The 18,848-nt window shown below is 44.5% G+C and overlaps 1 protein-coding gene and 1 long non-coding RNA gene across 3 annotated transcripts in view; both read right to left on the bottom strand.

Moving 5' to 3' along the window:
* Positions 1-698: 698 nt before the first annotated feature.
* LOC126940402 (uncharacterized) lies at positions 699-7,836 on the bottom strand. Its single transcript, XR_007720742.1, has 3 exons — positions 7,743-7,836; positions 1,630-1,996; positions 699-989 (listed from the first exon to the last, which is right to left on the bottom strand). It is a non-coding gene; the product is annotated as an uncharacterized LOC126940402 (long non-coding RNA).
* Positions 7,837-17,936: 10,100 nt separating this feature from the next.
* GPALPP1 (GPALPP motifs containing 1) overlaps positions 17,937-18,848 on the bottom strand; it is a 49,922-nt gene continuing 49,010 nt past the window's right edge. For both annotated transcript variants that reach the window (XR_007720731.1, XM_050766218.1), the window contains one exon: positions 17,937-18,271. The gene's annotated coding sequence lies outside the window, so the exon portion shown is untranslated. The remainder of the gene's footprint in view (positions 18,272-18,848) is intronic.

Here is an 18,848-nt window from a genome sequence, read left to right as displayed (position 1 = left end):
CACTGCACAAAGACCCCAAAATGGGAAAGACAGGGCGTGTTTGAGGAATTGAAAAAAGGTTTAATTTAAGGAGAAGCATAGATGGGGTTTCTTCCCAAGGAATGGAGCCTGGCTAGTGAAAGATATTCCAGCGTGAGCACCAGCTCTCACAGATACCATTTGTTTTCTGTGGCTTGGAAACATCCCACGGTGGTTTGTCTGGCAGCCCAGAGAAAGCTGACATTGGTTTGAGAAGGTCTAATTATTCCTCGTGTAAGACTTGGGTAAATGAGTAAAGTCTTTGTGTGGGTTGCTTTAGAAGAATTTGGCAAAGTTGTGTGCCTCGTTTGTGTTATTTATAATTTTAAGAAAGCTTAGGAAACAGTCTTAGCATCTTGTCTATAATATATTGAAATGCAGCGGCTTTGAAAATCATTTGCCTTTTTGAATTAAAGGAACAGATCGGCAATTGAGTAATGGATCCACCCTGGGACGTGGGAGGTGAGAGCAAAAGTAGTTGTTGACTCATCTCCATGTATGTGTGGTAACACATGAAAATCAGTTTCATTACTTTATAGCTTCACCTCCTATTAAAGCCCTGTAAAGTGTGAGTCAGAGGAAACTTGAGGTACTAGAATTTGAGAGAGCCCAGTATAAAAATTCATGAAATCTTTCTGCAACACTTACTCTACTTTTACTTATTGCAACTGGGTAATCGTTTTTTTAAATTTTAACGTGCTTCTCCTTTGCTTTCCCAAGGATACAACCTCTACTTTAGCTGGCTCCAGGCATCTGTCTGATTGGAGAAGATGAACATCTGTTATGGGAGGAAAGCCGAGAGAAAGACTGGGTAATTTCGAATTTTTGGCACTCAAAACCAGGATCAGGCAGCTGGCTTTCATCTTGAAGGTAGATTTTGCACTTCAGCATCTTTATCACACCCAGAAACCAGGGCCTGGCTCAGTTTAGGAAAGGGCAGTGCAGCATAGAGAAGATACTCCTAAGGCGAGCTGCCAGAGAAGATACAGAATGCCCAGTTAGATGTGAATTTTAGATAAACAATGAATAATTTGTTAGAATAAATATGTTCCAAATATTGCATGGAACATAATTACACTAAAAAATTTGCTGTTTATTTAAATATAACTGGGCATCTTGTACTTTTTTTTTTTTTTATAGGGAGTCTCACTCTGTCACTCAGGCTGGAGTGCGGTGGCGTGATATCAGCTCACTGCAACTTCCACCTCCTGGGTTCAAGCAGTTCTCATGCCTTAGCCTCCCAAGTAGCTGGGACCACAGGTGTGTGCCACCACGCCTGGCTAATTTTTTGTATTTTTAGTAGAGATGGGGTTTCACCACGTTGGCCAGGTTTGTCTCGAACTCCTGAGCTCAAGGAACCTGCCTGCCTTGGCCTCCCAAAGTGCTGGGATTACAGACGTGAGCCACTGTGCCCGACCTGTATTTGTATTTGTAAACCTGGCAATCCCACCCCTAAGGTGTAGGACAGCTAGGTAGGTGCCACTGTATCTATAGTGGGAAAATAAACCAGGAGGGAAGAGTAGAGTGTGCTAGTCACACTGGCAGGCCAGCCTTGAAAGCCCCTTTCTCTATTTGAGCAGAACCCATTCCCACTAGAGAATCAGAAAGTACCAGATCTTGCTTTTCCAGCTCCTTGAGCACAACTGAAGGCACATGCCAGTCAGGGACATCTTCCCTAACCTTGATTGATAAGAAATCAGGGGTTTGGAAGAAGCAGGTGCAGTGCAGAGCAGAATACGGCAGTGACTGTAGCCGCATTGTTCGTCATGCGTTGTCAGTGGTGGAACCTGTGGGGTCCAGCACCCATAGCAACGGAAGTGTTTCTAAATCCTTCTCGTGGGCAATTGTTCCTGGCTGCAGAGCCTCAGTGCCTGGCTCTGGGTGTCTCAGGTTCTCTGCAAGCCATGCAATATCCTTTGGATAAATTCCTTTGCTCCTTAAGTCCAGCAGTGTTGGTTCTGTTCCTTGCACCTAAAAACTGAGTGATCAATGAAATAAAAGCCTTTTGAGGAGTGAGGAACTGTGGAGATAACAAGAGGAGTGAGATGGGAGAACAGAGTGGACAGAAAAGTGCCGGGAGAGCAGGTGGTATACAGTAAATCAGGAGAGGATAGGGGCCTTCTTACAGGATGCCCCTGTAAGGGGCATTTACACCATTCTTCACTCACAGAGCCACTTGGGGAGGTTGCAGCCACTTTTGATTCATAAGGACCAGTTTCCATGCTGATTGTATGGTGCTTGTACTTTACGGGATTTTAAGTATTTCGAATGACTCCTGGGTGCACACATTTCATCTTGGAGAGTCTCTGAGAGTTAGTTGTCTAAAGCCTCCCTTGATACCAGTATGTTACAGATAAAATCTAGAGTTTAGCTGAGGAGTTTGACATGGTGGAGGAGAGGTAGTTCTGTGCAGTGAACAGCACTCAAGCCAGGGTTGAATGGGAAACACAGACAGACTTCACTGTGATAGGGGGCCCGTAAGGGTTCATAGTCCAGGCAACACCCCTGGGCCGGGTCAAGCTAAGTTAGACTAGGATAGCCATGGACTTTCAGCCTCAAATGCCAGCACGGCCAGCATTACCCTGGAGGAAAGAGATGCTGCCTATGTTCTTGAAGTCCCCAACTCTTTTTGGCCATCATGAAGTTATAAAAACCATAATCTTCCATGATCCCTTAGGGAGAGAAGCAGAGGGCAAGGTGGGCATAAGACACATACATGGACGTAGGTGACCTACATGGATGGCCAAATTATTGTATTAGATATTTAGTCACGTCTGTGGCCCATGCCTGTAATCTCAATACTTTGGGAGGGTGAAGTGGGAGGATCTCTTGAGGCTAGGAGTTCAAGACCAGCCTGGGTCACATAATGAGACCTCTGTCTCTACAAAAAATTCAAAACTAATTAGCTGGGTGTGGTGGCACATGCCTGTGGTGCAGCTGTTTGGGACGCTGAAGTGGGAGGATTCATTAAGCCCAGCAGTTTGAGGCTGCAGTGAGCTATGATCAAAACACTGCACTCCAGCCCAGGTGACAGAGCAAGACCCTGTCTCAAAAAAAGAAAAGAAAAAAAAAAGTTTTCTTTCTGCACACCTGAATAATGACATGTATTAACCTTGGTAACCCTGCTTTCTCCACTTGCGAACCCATATCTTTTGCCCCAGCCATCATTCTCCAGACCCTGCATGCATCACCTGTAGGGCTCACAAAGCCGATGTTCTCATGTGGAATTCGGGGTAGTGGCTCAGCTGCTGCTGCTTGTGACCTGGGAAAATCAATGGTTTCTAAGGTGCCTCAGCATCGGAGCCTATGTCCTCCTTTTCGTTCTGTTGCCTTGCTGTGGAACTCTCTCTTCTACACTTGAAAAAACCCATTAGTCCCTCAAGAGCCAGACCGAATGTCAAGACTGAGAAATTTCTTAAGACCTATGTTCCCTTTCTAGACAGAATTAATTGCAGCCCTCTTTCCCTGCCCTTTGCATTTGAAGGCTGCGTGGCTGTCTGCCTTGCTGGGCCAGGAGCATACGGAGGGCAGAGACCACATGGTTTTCGTTGTTCCACCCAGCTTCCGACATTGACCCAGCAAAGAGCTGGTCCCTGACAAATGTCAGCTGAGCTAATTGAATGAGTACTCTCCTTTGTCTTCTCCTATTTACCTACACAGTCTCATATTGAAATGGCCTTTAATTGTATTTGTCTTTGATCTAAATATTGGTAAGTGTTCGTTCCTATCCATTTATTACAGCATTTAGCGCAATAGCTTGTGCGTCATAAGTGTGCACATGGTGGTTGATTTAATTGGATGTCTTGGTTTAATGCCTTCATTCACAGGATGTGACTTTGAAGAGACCTTAGAAGTCATCTAGTACTAGCCGGGTACTGTGGCTCATGCCTATAATCCCAGCACTTTGGGAAGCCGAGGTGGGTGGTTCACCTGAGGTCAGGAGTTCAAGACCAGCCTGGCCCCCATGTGAAACCCCATCTCTCCTCAAAATACAAAAATCACCTGGGCATGGTGGTATGCACCTGTAATCCCAGCCACTCCGGAGGCTGTACCAATGAGTGTACATCACACACGTGTGGATACTATCTCTACTAACTTGGTCTAAGTTACGACATGGTCAGGTCTCTGTTCAGTTACGCAGGCATTTGGTGTGTGCTTTCTGATGTTGGTGGTGGCGATGATGATGGAAGGTGTTAGCTGCCAAGGCAGTTTCACTCTTGTCTCCTTGATAACAATATTAATATATAATATTTATTAAACATCTACTGTTGTCAAGAAATTTTGTGGGGTACTGACGGGACAAAAAATACAAGGACAACAAATAAGTAGTACTTGTCCTTGAAGAACTAGTAAGTCTAAGAAGGAAAATAGATGAGTCCGACAATTATAGTACAAGCAGAGAATTGTTGGGTGAGAGTTTGTAAAAGGCACAAGGAAAGCCAGGCCTGTGAGGGAACGGGCGGTGGCAAAGAGGAAGTAGAGAATACGGGGGAGGAGTCTGCTGGATGAGCACCCTAGGGAAATAGTTCCGGAGAGAAGGAATGGATGTGCCAAGTGGGGAGGTGTGAGAGACATGCTTGCGGCCATTCCATCTGGCCCAGTACTGTAGCCACAGTGCTAGAAAGGCAGGGGTTAGGGAGGTGGCCAGACAACTGGTGAGGCTGGAGAGAGAGGTGGGAGTCAGGTCATATGCAAAGGAATTGGTTTTCATTATATTGGCATTGGGGATCTCTGGCAATTTTGTGGAATGGGTTGAGATGTACATTAGAAAGACCTCACTGGTATCCTTATGGTTGAGGCTTAAGGAGAAGGGAGACTGGTAAGGAGGTGATTTTAATATTTTAGGAGAGAAAGGATGACTAAGGCAGTGGTGGAGGGGTCAGGACAAGGAACAGAAAGCTACACATAAGGGGTCATGGAGATGCCTGTCAGAGGGATGAAGGGCTGGAGAATGACTTCAGGTATTGTGACTTGGGCTTCTGGGTGGATGCAGTGTTGAGCTGAGAATGGGGAACTCACAGATCATCCAGCTGAGATAGTCAATTGCCATTTTTATCTATTGATGTGAATTCAGAATGGAGGTTTAGCTGAAGATACAGACATGATACTGACAGTGCCCAGAGAGAGGAAGAGCAGGTTAAGGGTCCAGAAGATTACCCCAAAGTAATGATAGGCCATGAGGGAAGAGCCAGTAAAGGAGACAGAGAAGGAAAATCCAGAGTGGAAGCACAGAAGAAGGTCAGGCCAAGGGAGGTGAAAGTTTTAGAGGGGAGAAAGTGATTAATAGAGTTAAACGCTACAGAAAGGAGTGGGATTGAGACTTTTAAAAAGCCGTTTATTTTAGCAACTTTGGGGGACACCGGGAGAGCAACTGCAGTAAAGTGAGGAAGCCAGACCTCAGAGGGTGCAGCACCCATGGGAGATGAATGGGTGGAGACAAGCATAGACAACTTGAGCCAGGAGCTTGGCTGGGGAGAGGAGAGAGGATAACAAGCAGCGAGATTCAAGTGGTGTTGAAAAAAGTAAGGTAGGGGCTGGGCGTGGTGGCTCACACCTGTAATCCCAGAACTTTGGGAGGCTGAGGTGGGCAGATCACTTGAGGTCAGGTGTTCGAGATCAGGTTTCACATGGTGAAACCCCGTCTCCACTAAAAATACAAAAATTAGCCGTCATGGTGGCGGGTGTCTGTAATCCTAGCTACTTGGGGGAGGCTGAGGCACGAGAATCGCTTGAACCCGGGAAGCTGAAGTTGCAGTGAGCTGCACTCTAGCCTGAGCAACAGAGTGAGACTCTGTCTCAAAATAAATAAATGAATAAATAAAATACATACATAAAATAAAATTTTAAAAGTAAGATAGGACATTTCAACCAAGTTCAAGAATAGGGAAAAAATATACAAGGCAGGATAGGCTTGCACCTGCTGACATACTGAGAAGAAGGTGTCAAGTGAGAGGAAGGATTGGGGATCAGAAACAAAGGGGTAACTGAGGGAGCAAGGAACTTGAAGTTGACGTGGGAGGATTAGAGGAAGGCTGTTTTTTTCTTCTGAAACATGGACTAGGGGCTGATGAAGATGTTGGTTAGTGCAGGCAGATGTTGACGTTGAACAGGAGACATCTGAGGGAGTTCATTCATACCCATTGGACTCTTTATTCACAGTGAACATTATCACTGGAGAAAGCCTGATTATTGAACGGTGGCTGAAAGGGCAGACTTCGGAGGCATTACTAGGGTTCAAATGCTTTTTCTGCCATTCTGTAGCTTATGACCTCGGGAAATTTCCCTAAACACCATGTGCCTCAGTTTTCTCATCTGTAAAATGGAGATGACAATAATCCTCAATGGACTGTGGTAAGAATTAAGTGAGTTAAAATATGTGAAGTGCTTAGAACAGTGTCTAGTATAAAATAGGCCTCATATAACAACTGTGGTTGTCATCATTGTCTCCGTCATTTTCTGCTGAGACAGATGGTTGTTTGTTTTGCTGTCTTTTTGAGATAGGATCTTGCTCTGTCACCCAGGCTGGAGTGCAGAGGTGCAATCTTGGCTCACTGCAACCTCCACCTCCCAGGCTCAAGTGCACCTCCCACCTCAGCCTCCTGAGTAGCTGGGATTACAGGCACACTCAGCTAATTTTAAAATTTGTTTTGTAGAGATGGGTTCTCAGTAGGTCTCACCCAGGCCATTCTCAAATTCCTAGGCTTGAGTGATCCTCCCACCTTGGCCACCCGAAGTGCTGGGATTACACCCATGAGCCGCCATGCTCGGCTGGTTTTGAATGCATTGTTGGAAGCTGTACACATTTAGACCACCTGTTGAGTAAGCTAGGAGAAAGGGCTAAGAACATGAAAGACTGCTGAGTGATATTGGGAAGCAGAGATAAAACCAGAAGATAAAACTCTGTAGCAGTCTAAAGTTTCACAGTTGTGTGAAGTTGTCACTGAATAACCTAAAGAGATTGGTTTTATTTCCCCTTTACAGATGAGGAAACTTGAGGCTTAGGAAGGTTTAATAGCTTGTTTAGGGTAACACACGGGTAAGTGGCAGGCACAGGTGATTTGACACTGCACTCTACCTTTTCACCACACTGGTGTTCAAAACACACAACAAAGCAGTTCCCCCGACAAACTGTCATCAAGGCCTTTGAACCTGTGGTTGCTGGAGGAGTGATGGAGTTGTAATGCACACAGGGAAAGAAGAAAATAAGTGGGACAGAGAGAATGGTCTGACTTTGTGAAGGACTTCTGTGACATTGGAATAACGAACATTTCCTTCAGAATGAGAGAAGTCTAGTTCTCATCTCACTTACTGAAACCACAAATCCAAATTCTGACAGATTCTGGTAAAGAAGACTTGTGATAAATGGACCCTTTTATTCAGGATTTGCCTGGGCATTAAAGCTGCTAGGACAGACGATGTATATGAACTGGGCTATATACAGATAATGTATATATCTGTATACACCATATTATATAATGTATGTGATAGGATCCAGTAGTGCCCAGCACACCAAGGTGATTACAAGGTAATTAGCATGTGTCTGCTGAATGAGTGACTGATTAAGTCATGACTCTGGAGGTGTGGTAAGAGGGTTGGGGAGAAAGATGTGGAGGATCCTTCAGAAATTAGTCTGACATAGGAAGCCCTATGAAAAGGCTTTCTCTCGAACATTTTAAAGCATTGGCAGTACCCAGAAATTACTTAAATGTCTGTAAAACACTCACCTAAACAATTGACATCACTTGACCATATTAACTAGGGCTAACAGTCTTTCTAATTGCCACAGCCCCACCAGCTTCTAGATGGTAATGGCCCAGCCGGTTTCAATGGGTCTCCATGGTTACACTCATGCTCTGGTTTCCATGGTTACATTTCCCGGTCTCTCATAGGAGTTAGATATGTGTTTGAAATTTAAAAGGATTTTTTTTTTCTTTCTTGTCAGCCTACACAGAAATCTAGGGTTCAGAGGTCCAGGATGAAAGTTTCAGTGACCTCTTGGGAGGTTACCAAGGAGGAAATGGTAATAATATTTGTGACAGCTGTGATCTATCACGGAATGAGCACTCAATTGGGAAATACTGTGGAGCTAGAATGATAACCCAGTATTTTATGAGCCTTAGTGTTTAGCTTAATTAGAGGAGGCGGAAAAACTGGGCTGAGAAAACAATATCCTATTGTTTGGATGGGTGGCTCCCAGCGCTAGGAGTAGGATGTTGTGCAGAGGTGGGGCTGGGGGGCTCTCTATTGAAGTCCCTTTAAAATGATCATTTATTTACCATAACAGTGTTGTGGCCTCCCTGCATTCATTCCTCCCTCCGTCCTCATTTCAAATCATCTTTCTTGGCTTACTCGGCTAAAGCAGGCATCTGTTAAAAGGTATCAGCCGAGGCAAGACTTAGTTGGCTCCGGCTGTTCTTGGCGGAGGGAGACAGGTGGAACTCTAGTGCCTCCTTGTGGAATCTCTAACATTTCCAGGTCTACCTCACCTAGAAAAGAACTCAAGTTTGTACTCCTAAGATTTTAAGAAGTCTTTCTCCATTTCTTTTAATGTATCCATCCCTCTCTCTCTCCTACAAACTTCACTGATTATCAATTATATTTCAGCTAGGCCCTAGAAATAATACTAATAAAAAAGATAGAATATTACCTTCACACAGTTCGTAATCCGTTGCAAAACAAGTAAACAGCTACTAGCAGTCCCAAGAGCTAATGGAAGAACGACAGTGGGGTGACCTCCTGGCTGGGAAAGCTGTGTAAGCTATCGAGCTAGAGGACTTTTTTTTTTTTCTGAGACGGAGTCTCGCTCTGTCGCCCAGGCTGGAGTGCAGTGGCGCCATCTCGGCTCACTGCAAGCTCCGCCTCCCGGGTTCACGTCATTCGCCTGCCTCAGCCTCCCGAGTAGCCGGGACTACAGGTGCCCGCCACCACGCCCAGCTAATTTTTTTGTATTTTTAGTAGAGACGAGATTTCACCGTGTTAGCCGGGATGGTCTCGATCTCCTGACCTCATGATCCGCCCGCCTCGGCCTGCCAAGGTGCTAGGATTACAGGCGTGATCCACCGCACCCAGCGCTAGAGGACATTTTTGAGCTGGGTGTTCAAGGATTCTGTCCCTCAAGGTTGAAAGATGAAATAATGCAATGTTTTATCAGTAGGGGGACTTTGTCATCAAAATAAACCAGAGGATAACATGTAGTAAGTAATTCCTGTTTCTGTTTGGGTTCATATGCTTGCTACCTTCCAAACAGCTCTTCAGGCGGAAGCAGGTGCACAGACAGTGCTGGTGGAAAAACCTGAGAAGCAGCTATCAGTATTGAACCGCATACGAAAGCCTCTTCGGGCCGTTTGCTAGCATCCAGAGCAGAGATGGTAGGCACCTCCTTGCAGGAACAGGCTCTTCACTGAGCAGGGGGAGGGAGGGAAGGAGTGTGAGGAGGGGGGCAGAAATCAATGACTTTAAATAGGGGAGTAATGTCATCAAATTTGAATTTTACGGATTTGTTTCTCTGGCATTACATTCATAGCCAAGTTCCAGAATGACTCTCGGGCCCCGGATTGGGCGACTTCGTTGTCTGTGCTTCTGATTCGTAGAAAGAGGGAATATTAGGGGAAGAGGTTGTAACACGACAGCTACCCTTACTGGTTTATTGTGCCTTCTCCCAGAGACATTCTTTGATTTTATAGGCAGATTTTGATTTAAAGGAAATATTGAATTTTCCTTTGGTCCTGTTGTGTGTGTTTCAAGTGCTCGCGGATCATCCGAGTGGAGAGAGCAGCAGCAAGTAGGCCCTCCTTACCCTTATTTTTGGAAACACATGATTCTACACTTCAGTATTCTTACTATATCTTGGAGATGGATATACAGAACTGACTCATTCTTTTAAATAGCAGTGTAGAATAGAGGTAGAATGGAGGTAACAATGTATTTAACCAGGCCCCTTTTAATGGGCTTTAAAAGGCCACACCGCAGGACGTGGTGGCTCACGCCTGTAATCCCAGCACTTTGGGAGGACAGGCAGATCACGAGGTCAGGAGTTCGAGACCAGCCTGGCCAGTGTGGTGAAAACCCGTGTCTACTAAAAATACAAAAATTAGCTGGGTGCGGCGGCACGTGCCTGTACTCCCAGCTATGTATTTATATATGTATTTATATATATTTTATATATAAAATACAAAAACTAATTCTCCTGTGTTTTCTATCAGACTTTTATGGTTTCGCTTGCTGCATTTATAAATGTTTAATCTAGCCACTTGCGGTGGCTCCACAAAGCCACCACTTTGGGAGGCCAGTGCAGGTGGATCACTTGAGGTTAGGAGTTTGAGACCAGCCTCGGCAACATGGTAAAACTCTGTCTCTACTAAAAATACAAACATTAGCCAGGTGTGGTGGTGTGCACCTGTAATTCCAACTACTGGGGAGGCTGAAGTAGAAGAATTGCTTGAACCCGGGAGGCGGAGGTTACAGTGAGTTGATATGGTGCCACTGCACTCTAGCCTAGGAGACAGCGAGACTCTGTCCCAGGGAAAAAAGGTTCAATCTATCTGGAGCTTATTTTGATTTACAGAGATCTAATGTATTTTCCCCCCACATGTCTACCTAGTAGTCTCAACACCATTTATCTGAAACGCTGTCTTTATATGTGTGTCTGTTTCAGAGTTTTTTTATGGCAGATGAGCTTTATTTTTTGGACGAAGTTTTGCTCTTGTTGCCCAGACTGGAGTGCAATGGCGTGATCGCAGCTCACTGCAACCTCCACCTCCTGGATTCAAGTAATTCTCGTGCCTCAGCCTCCTGAATAGCTGGGATACAGGCGCCCACCACCACGCCCAGCTAATTTTATATTTTTAGTAGAGATGGGGTTTCACCATGTTGGTCAGGCTAGTCTTGAACTCCTGACCTTAGGTGATCTGCCCGCTTCTGCCTCCCAAAGTACTGAGATTACAGGCGTGAGATACTGCGCCTGACCAGCAGATGAGCTTTAATTCCGTCTAACCTTGTCCTTGAAGCAAGGTTCATTGTTTCTGTTGTTTTGTTTTTGATGTGGGAAAGCCTTGAGCATGTTTGTATGTGGAGGGAGAAGAGCAGGTGGTCGGGGAGAGGTGCAGAGGAGATCCGGATGCGACCATGAAGGGAAGATGGGTTATGACAATTAGTGACACATCCAAAGAGCTGACGGGTGTGCCCACCTCAGCAAGGGAGGAAGTGCTCTGCATTTTTCCAGGAGTTTTTGGTATCGTGTGAGGTAGCACCGCTTCCAGCTAACAAAGCCCTCTCTCCTAGTTTGTCAGTCCCCTCCTGGGCTCTCTTCTTCCCTACCTGCTCTGGAATTCATGTTCATCACTTCAATCTTTCCTAATGGGCCTTCTGCTCTCTTAAGTTCCCAGCCTGGATCAATGCTGCCATTCACCTTGGCACAGTTGTGCTGACAGACATGTCCCACCACTGTTTCTAACCCAGGCCAGGAACTTTAGCTCTGCCGTCCGCTCCTCTTTGTTTTGGTCCCTCTCACTTGGGCTGCAGTGTTTATTCCAAACCTTTAAGCACCCTCTGTCCCCCCAGTTCCTTACTCTCAGCAAATGACCTGTCTTACCTGGGTAGAATGCAGCCTCTCCACCTGGCGTCTGTGGCTGGGATTCAGCAGGTTGAGAAACTAAAATTATATGTTAAAATTTGGGTAATGTGCCTTTATTTTTTTGAGATGGGATCTTGCTCTGTTGTCCAGGCTGGAGTACGGTAGCATGATCTTGGCTCACTGCAGCCTCTGCTTCTAGGTCTCAAGTGATCCTTTCACCCCAGCTTCCCAAGTACCTGGAACCACAGGCATGTGCCACTACTCTCAGCTAGTTTTATTTTATTTTATTTTATTTTTTTGTACAGATGAGGTCTCACTATATTGCCCAGGCTGGTCTTGAACTCCCAGGCTCAAGCAATCCTCCTGTCTTGGCCTCCCAAAGTGCTGGGATTATAGGCGTGAGCCATGGCTCCCAGCCTAATGTGCCTTTTTGAGAGAAAAACGTGTAGTTTTCATCAGATTCTCAACATCTGGAAAGGCTAAAAATCTCTACTGCAACACATTGAATATGCCAGGTCTGATCTCCCTTAACTTTCTGGCCCTCTACCTCCAAGCTTATCACTGCCCATAACCATCTTTATCTGCTCTTCTCTGGGTTTGGAGGAGGTTGGGCCCCTCTCCCTGTTTATTCTGGGCCCACCCGTTATACATCATCCCGTAACTCTAGCCTTCCTGCTGGATCTGTTTTCTCTCTTAGTTACTCCAGCTCTCGCCTTCCATTGCTGCTTCTTTTCAAACTGGCTTCTCTCACTCCTAAATGTACACGTAACAATAGCAGAAACAACACCCACAGGTCCCTTTGTATTCCTCTCTCGTTCTGTCTGTTGTCAGCTCATCCCTAGCCATGCCTGGTGCCTCCCCTCTGTGACCTCAATCAGTGTCCTGTGCATATTTCTGTTCTCTGCTCACCACATTGCATAATTAGAGCTATTTCTGCGTCTCTGTCTCTCCCATTGGACTGTGAAGCCGAAGACCACGTCGTCTTTATCTTCAGACCAGTCTCACACATTGTGGAAGCTCGATAAATATTTGGAGACAAGAACTACTCATCGATTTAGTCGTTCTTCTCTAGATCTTCTTTTCTTACCACGTTTTTTCTTGAGGTATCAAAACTAGAATAAGAAACAGGTTTTTGTTTTTGTCTTTTGAGATGGCGTCTCGTTCTGTTGCCCAGGCTGGAGTGCAATGATGCGATCTCAGCTCACTGCAACCTCTGCCTCCTGGGTTCAAGTGATTCTCATGCTTCAGCCTCCTGAGTAGCTGGGACTTCAGGTGTGAGCCACCACGCCCAGCTAATTTTGTATTTTAGTAGAGATGGGGTTTCACCATGTTGGCCAGGCTGGTCTCAAACTCCTGACCTCAGGTGATCCGCCCGCCTTGGCCTCCCAAGGTGCTGGGATTATAGGCGTGAGCCACTGCACCTGGCCAAGAAACAGTTTTCTAGATAGCCCCACCATAGGTTTGTTCAGGTGTAGCACAGTTTTCTTTTGTATTTCTTTTCTCTCTTCTATTATCCAATATTCTACTAGCTTTTTTTTGGCTATAGCTACATCCCCCCCGCCAGCTTTTTTTTTTTTTCATTATGACTGAGAACTCAAAGCTCACACTCTAATAGGTATAATTTGTATTATTATTATTATTATTATTATTTTTGAGACGGAGACTTGCTCTGTCACCCAGGCTGGAGTACAGTGGTCGGATCTCAGCTCACTGCAAGCTCCGCCTCCCAGGTTCACACCATTCTCCTGCCTCAGCCTCCCGAGTAGCTGGGACTACAGGCGCCCGCCACCACGCCTGGCTAATTTGTTTGTATTTTTAGTAGAGACGGGGTTTCACTGTGTTAGCCAGGATGGTCTTGATCTCCTGACCTCGTGATCCACCCGCCTCAGCCTCCCAAAGTGCTGGGATTACAGGCGTGAGCCACCGCGCCCGGCTATCATTTGTATTATTAAATGCCTTAAATTAATGTCATTATTGCTCACACTGAAGTTCAACTGCTTACTAGGCAGTATAAACAAAGCTCGTTTAGGAATATTTACCTATGTAAGAAAAAAATACTTCCTTTTTTTTTTTTTTTTTTCGAGACAGAGTCTTGTTCTGTCACCCAGGCTGGAGTGCAGTGGCATGATCTTGGCTCACTGCAACCTCCGCCTCCCGGGTTCAAGTGATCCTCCTGCCTCAGTCTCCTGAGTAGCTGGGACTACAGGCACGTGTCACCATGTTTGGTTAATTTTTGTAATTTTGATAGAGATGGGGTTTTGCCATGTTGGCCAGGCTGGTCTTGAACTCCTGACCTCAAGTGATCCTCCCACCTCTGTCTCCCAAAATGCTGGGATTACAGGTGGGAGCCACCACACCTGCCCTTCTATTCTCTTTAGAATAATACATTTACAAGTTATCTAATGGCCATGTATGAGAGGCCAGCAGGATTATAGCATCATATTTGATTGCTAATTATATTATAAACAACCATTTATTAAATACCTACCTCTCTATAATGCTTTAAGAAATCCTTTTCAAACTACTCTATGTCAGGCTTTTTACTGATCGTAGTTTCCTTTTTCTTCTTTATGTTTTGCCTACCCAGAATGCGTTATCTTCTTTTGGTAACAATACCTCCAGTTTCCTTTAGGGAAACATTATGGTGCACACAGGGTAGAGAACTGCTGAGCAAGCTGAGGAATCCAGTGGCCTACCAGTGGCCTCAACCAATGATAATGGTTAGCTGGGAGTTGCTAACTCTAGGCCCCTTGGGCTTGAAGTGACGGCGAATCTGGTTTCAACTTTGGCTAACCTCTCTCCAAGCCTCTTGTCATTGGACATCTCATATTCAAGAGACACGATTAATTGGCAGAGTCAGGCAGACTTACTTGCTATTGATTGGGATGGAGCTGGTCATCCTTCATATTTTTTTCATTTCCCTGTCTTCTTCTTCTTTTTTTTTTAGATTGAAAAGCTAAATAAATAATTTTGAATTGTACTGTGATTTATAAATTGCAGCAGAATGTGGTGAATAAACTGTGACAGCTCATTTCTCAACTACCTTGTTTGTACTAAATGTACTTCTTGATGTCAGAGGATGTGATGGAAGCAAATCAGGAGGGAGGAGCAGGCATTTTAGAGACAGTGCCATCTTACTGCGCGGCACCTACCCTGGCTGAGTCATCTCTGAAGCATGTCGATGTGTGCATGGGACCCATCCCCTCTGCACATGAAAATTCATAACCATGAGCCAGGATTAGCAGATACCGAATGAAAAGGGGGTTCACAATGGCCAGATGCTAACACTGGTAAACCTGAGATGAATGGACAGGTTAGGTGGGTGAGACCCCAATTTGGTAAACACAATGTCGGCATTCTCATTAGAAAACTGGTGGGAATCAAAGGTTGAGACGGAGCCATAGCATCAGATGTTTTTGTCATTATAGTATGTGTAATCTTTGTTTCCAATGGTAACATTTCCACTTTCTTTTAGGGAACTACCTTACCAAGTTTTTGTTCTAGGTGGTTTAGATAGAGTTTAACCCAGCCTTTGGCTCCATGGGTGGAGATAGGAACTAGCCTGGGCTACTGGGTGTTTTATCTCCTGTCCATGTGGTTGATTTAGGGTAAACAAGTGACCAAAGGTGAGCCGATCAGCATCAGTTCTTGGATTTGGCAGGAACTACTGGGAAAGAGCAGCTTTCTTTTCACTGGTTGGTTACACTGGCAGAACGCCACTTTAGGCATGCTGCTATCCAGCTTGTCACCGTCTAGGAAGCCACCTGAGGATGAAGCCCACACAGAGGAAGGCGGGCCGAGGACGAGAGACAGAATCCTGTGACGCATTCTGGGCACCCAGATCCAGTTGTACCTAAAGCCAGGGCTACAGTCTGGACTTTTCATTACATGAGTGAATAAATCTTTATCTTATTTTTTCTTCCTTTTTTTGTTTCTTTTTTTTTTCTTTTGTTTTTGTTTTTTACTATTTTTATTTTTAAAAAATCTTTTATTTTTAATTAGTTTTTTGAGAAGGGGTCTCACTCTGTTGCCCAGGCTGGAGTCCAGTAGCGTGAACATGGCTCATTGCAGCCTCAGCCTCCCATCTCAGTCTCCCAAGTAGCTGAGATTACAGGCACACACCACCATGCCCAGCTAATTTTTGTTTTGTTTTTGATTTTTTTCTTTTTTTGAGACAGAGTCTTGCTCTGTCACCCAGGCTGGAGTGCAGTGGCACAATCTTGGCTCACTGCAACCTCCACCTCCCAGGTTCAAGTGGTTCTCCTGCCTCAGCTTCCCAAGTAGCTGGGACTACAGGCACCCGCCACCACACCTGGCTAATTTTTTTGTATTTTTAGTAGAGACAGGGTTTCACCATGTTAGCCAGATGGTCTTGATCTCCTGACCTCGTGATCTGCCCGCCTCTGCCTCCCAAAGTGTTGGGATTACAGGCGTGAGCCACCACACCCGGTGCCCAGCTAATTTAAAAAATTTTTTGTACAGACGTGGTCTCCTATGTTGCTAAGGCTGGTCTTGAACTCCTGGCCTCAAGCAGTCCTCCTGACTTGGCCTCCCAAAGTGCCGGAATTATAGGTGTGAGCCACTATGCCTGGCCACATGAGTGAATAAACTATCTTTTTTTTTTGATTAAGCCAATTTGAGTTCAGTTGCTATCACTCGCTGCCAAGAGTCCCAATACAGGAATCTTCTGAGGTCATAAGAAATAAGTGAGCCTGTTTACCAAAGTTGTCTGAGTGCATCTATTAGCCAGGGGGCTACAATAACAACCACCATCATTTATGCTGGATTTTGTGCTAACTATTTAAATATGTCATCTCATGTAATCCTGGTAACATCTTGTGAGTTATTATTGCCCCACTTAAGAGACAAAGAAATTACAGTTGAAATAGGTTAAGAAACTTTGTCAGGTTTACATAGCTAGTGTTTCCATAGGAATTGACTGCAGGCTGCTGTCTCCAAAGTTTATACCATGGTTAACTGGCATGGTATAACTTCAATATGTTAGTCAGGGCTTAGTTGCAAACAAAGGAGTATACTCTGATTAGTTTAAGCCGACCCAGAAATTATATAAGCAGGAATGTGTCCACCCACACTGCAATGCTCCTCTAGAGAAGCCCGTCTCACAGTCACAGCAGTTGACACCACGGATGCTTGGGACTGGGTGCCAGACATGCCACCTCTGTTGCTGTTGACGATCTGTCCATGTCCACTAACATGCCCATCAGAAGATGATTCTGGGAATACCAGCTTCTTCCCTTTTCTCCCTTGGAATACCAATTGCACGTGGATGCATCTGATTGGCAGAGGCCAGGCCACATACTCGTGCTCTAGCAGCAAGGGAGCCTAGGAAAATGAGTTTTACCTTCTGTCTTTTGAATCAAGAGGCTCAGTGGCCACAATCTGACAACCATCTAACATCTTTGATTCTAGAAATCTTAACCTCAATTCTATTAATCTTAATGTGAGACTCTAAACTGTGGCTTGACTGTAAACATTTTAAACTTTAAGAACCTCTAGCAATGTCATGTTTAGACCAAAACAAGTTGGATTCTCATACTTCAGGGTACACAGAATCACCTGGGCAGCTTGCCCAAAATAGACGGCCCAACCATCTATTGGGTCCAACCCCAAACCTATAGATGGAATAAAAACTTCTGATTGGCTGGGCACGGTGGCTTACACCTGTAATCCCAGCACTTTGGGAGGCCGAGGTGGGCTGATCACTTAAGACCAGGAGTTTGAGACCAGCCTGGCCAACATGGTGAAACCCCTGTCTTTACTAAAAATACAAATAACAGCCTGGTGTGGTGGTGCATGCCTGTAATCCCAGCTACCCACGAGGCTGAGGCATGAGAATCGCTTGAGCCTGGGAGGCAGAGGTTGCAGTGGGCCAAGATGTGCACCACGGCACTCCGGTCTGGGCAACAGAGTGAGACTCTGTCTCCAAAAAAACAAAACAAAACAACAACAAAAAACACACAAAAATACCCTCTGGTAAGGTTAGGGCATCTATGCTTGTAATAAGCTCCCAGGGGATTCTGATGAACATCAAAGTTGGAAAGACATCGGTTTTGCTGACTAAATTGGGCTTCATTTTTGTTCAACTATCACCTTCCATTCGCCTAAGCCTAGATATTGCTCATTTCTGGTAAACACTCAATAAAGATGCAGCTCCACTGTGTGTTCACATATGCTCGCTAGAAAGACTATAAATGTGATTTTAAAAAGCTCTTTATGATTTGCTGGTAGAAAGAAATACTCTGAAACCATCTTCTCATGTCATTTTCTTAGAGGCAACACAGTAGAATGGATTGATTAACATCTTACAAACTGACAGGTTAAAAGATAGTTTTAAATCTTTATTGATAAACTGTCATTTGACTGCAAACATTTTAAACTTTAAGAACCTCTGTTTTCAAATATGACAATTTTATTAGGCAATATACAAGGCTTTTAGGGGAAAACACTAATTTAAATTCAGTTAAAATGAAGACTAAAGAATAACCACAGTTTCTAGATTTATTTGCTGGACAATATTAAATTAATTATATCTGTATCTGTTATAAATATGAGCAATCTTAGGCTGATGATAAATTGCTTTTGTTAAGTGTGTAGTGTGAATTAGGTATTATAGTATTATTTATCCTTAGGTGAGCAAAATGTGTTGCTTTCAGCCATCACCTAAAAAGACAAAAATCATCATGTTATATATGTAAGCAACTTCATTTGTTCTTTTGTACCTAGTGATAAAAAAGGAACAAGTTTATTTTCATCTCAGAGCTCTGATTATATGAAGACAAAACTAGGACTAAATACCTTATCATATAGCCTGTTTGGCCAACATTACTCCATCATAAAGAAAACAAATGGAAGTGCTTTAAAGGGCAGGACAGTGGTAAGTAATCAGAGATATGAAAATGAACTTTGAAATGCTTTTCAATATTCTTGAATAGGTTCTTGAAATTTGTCCAGATCTCAAAACAATGATGCACCCTTATAACTTTTATTATTTGTCTTTCATACCTAGTTCTGCAGAAGTTTGTTGCTTTTTTTTTTTTCCTTTTTAGAGACGGGGTCTCTGTCGCCCTGACTGGGGTGCAGTGGCACGTTCATAGCTCACTGCAGCCTTCAACTCTTGGACTCAAGTGATCCTCCTGCCTCAGTTTCCTGAGTAGCTGGGACTACAGATGTATGCCATGCCACCATGCCCAGATAATTTTTAATTTTTTTTTTTTTTTTGTAGAGACAAGGTCATGCC

This window comes from Macaca thibetana, chromosome 17, assembly GCF_024542745.1.
Source record: "Macaca thibetana thibetana isolate TM-01 chromosome 17, ASM2454274v1, whole genome shotgun sequence".
Taxonomy (NCBI): Eukaryota; Metazoa; Chordata; class Mammalia; order Primates; family Cercopithecidae; genus Macaca; species Macaca thibetana.
Note: the sequence above shows the minus strand (reverse complement) of the source record. Positions and strands in the feature narration are given on the sequence as shown.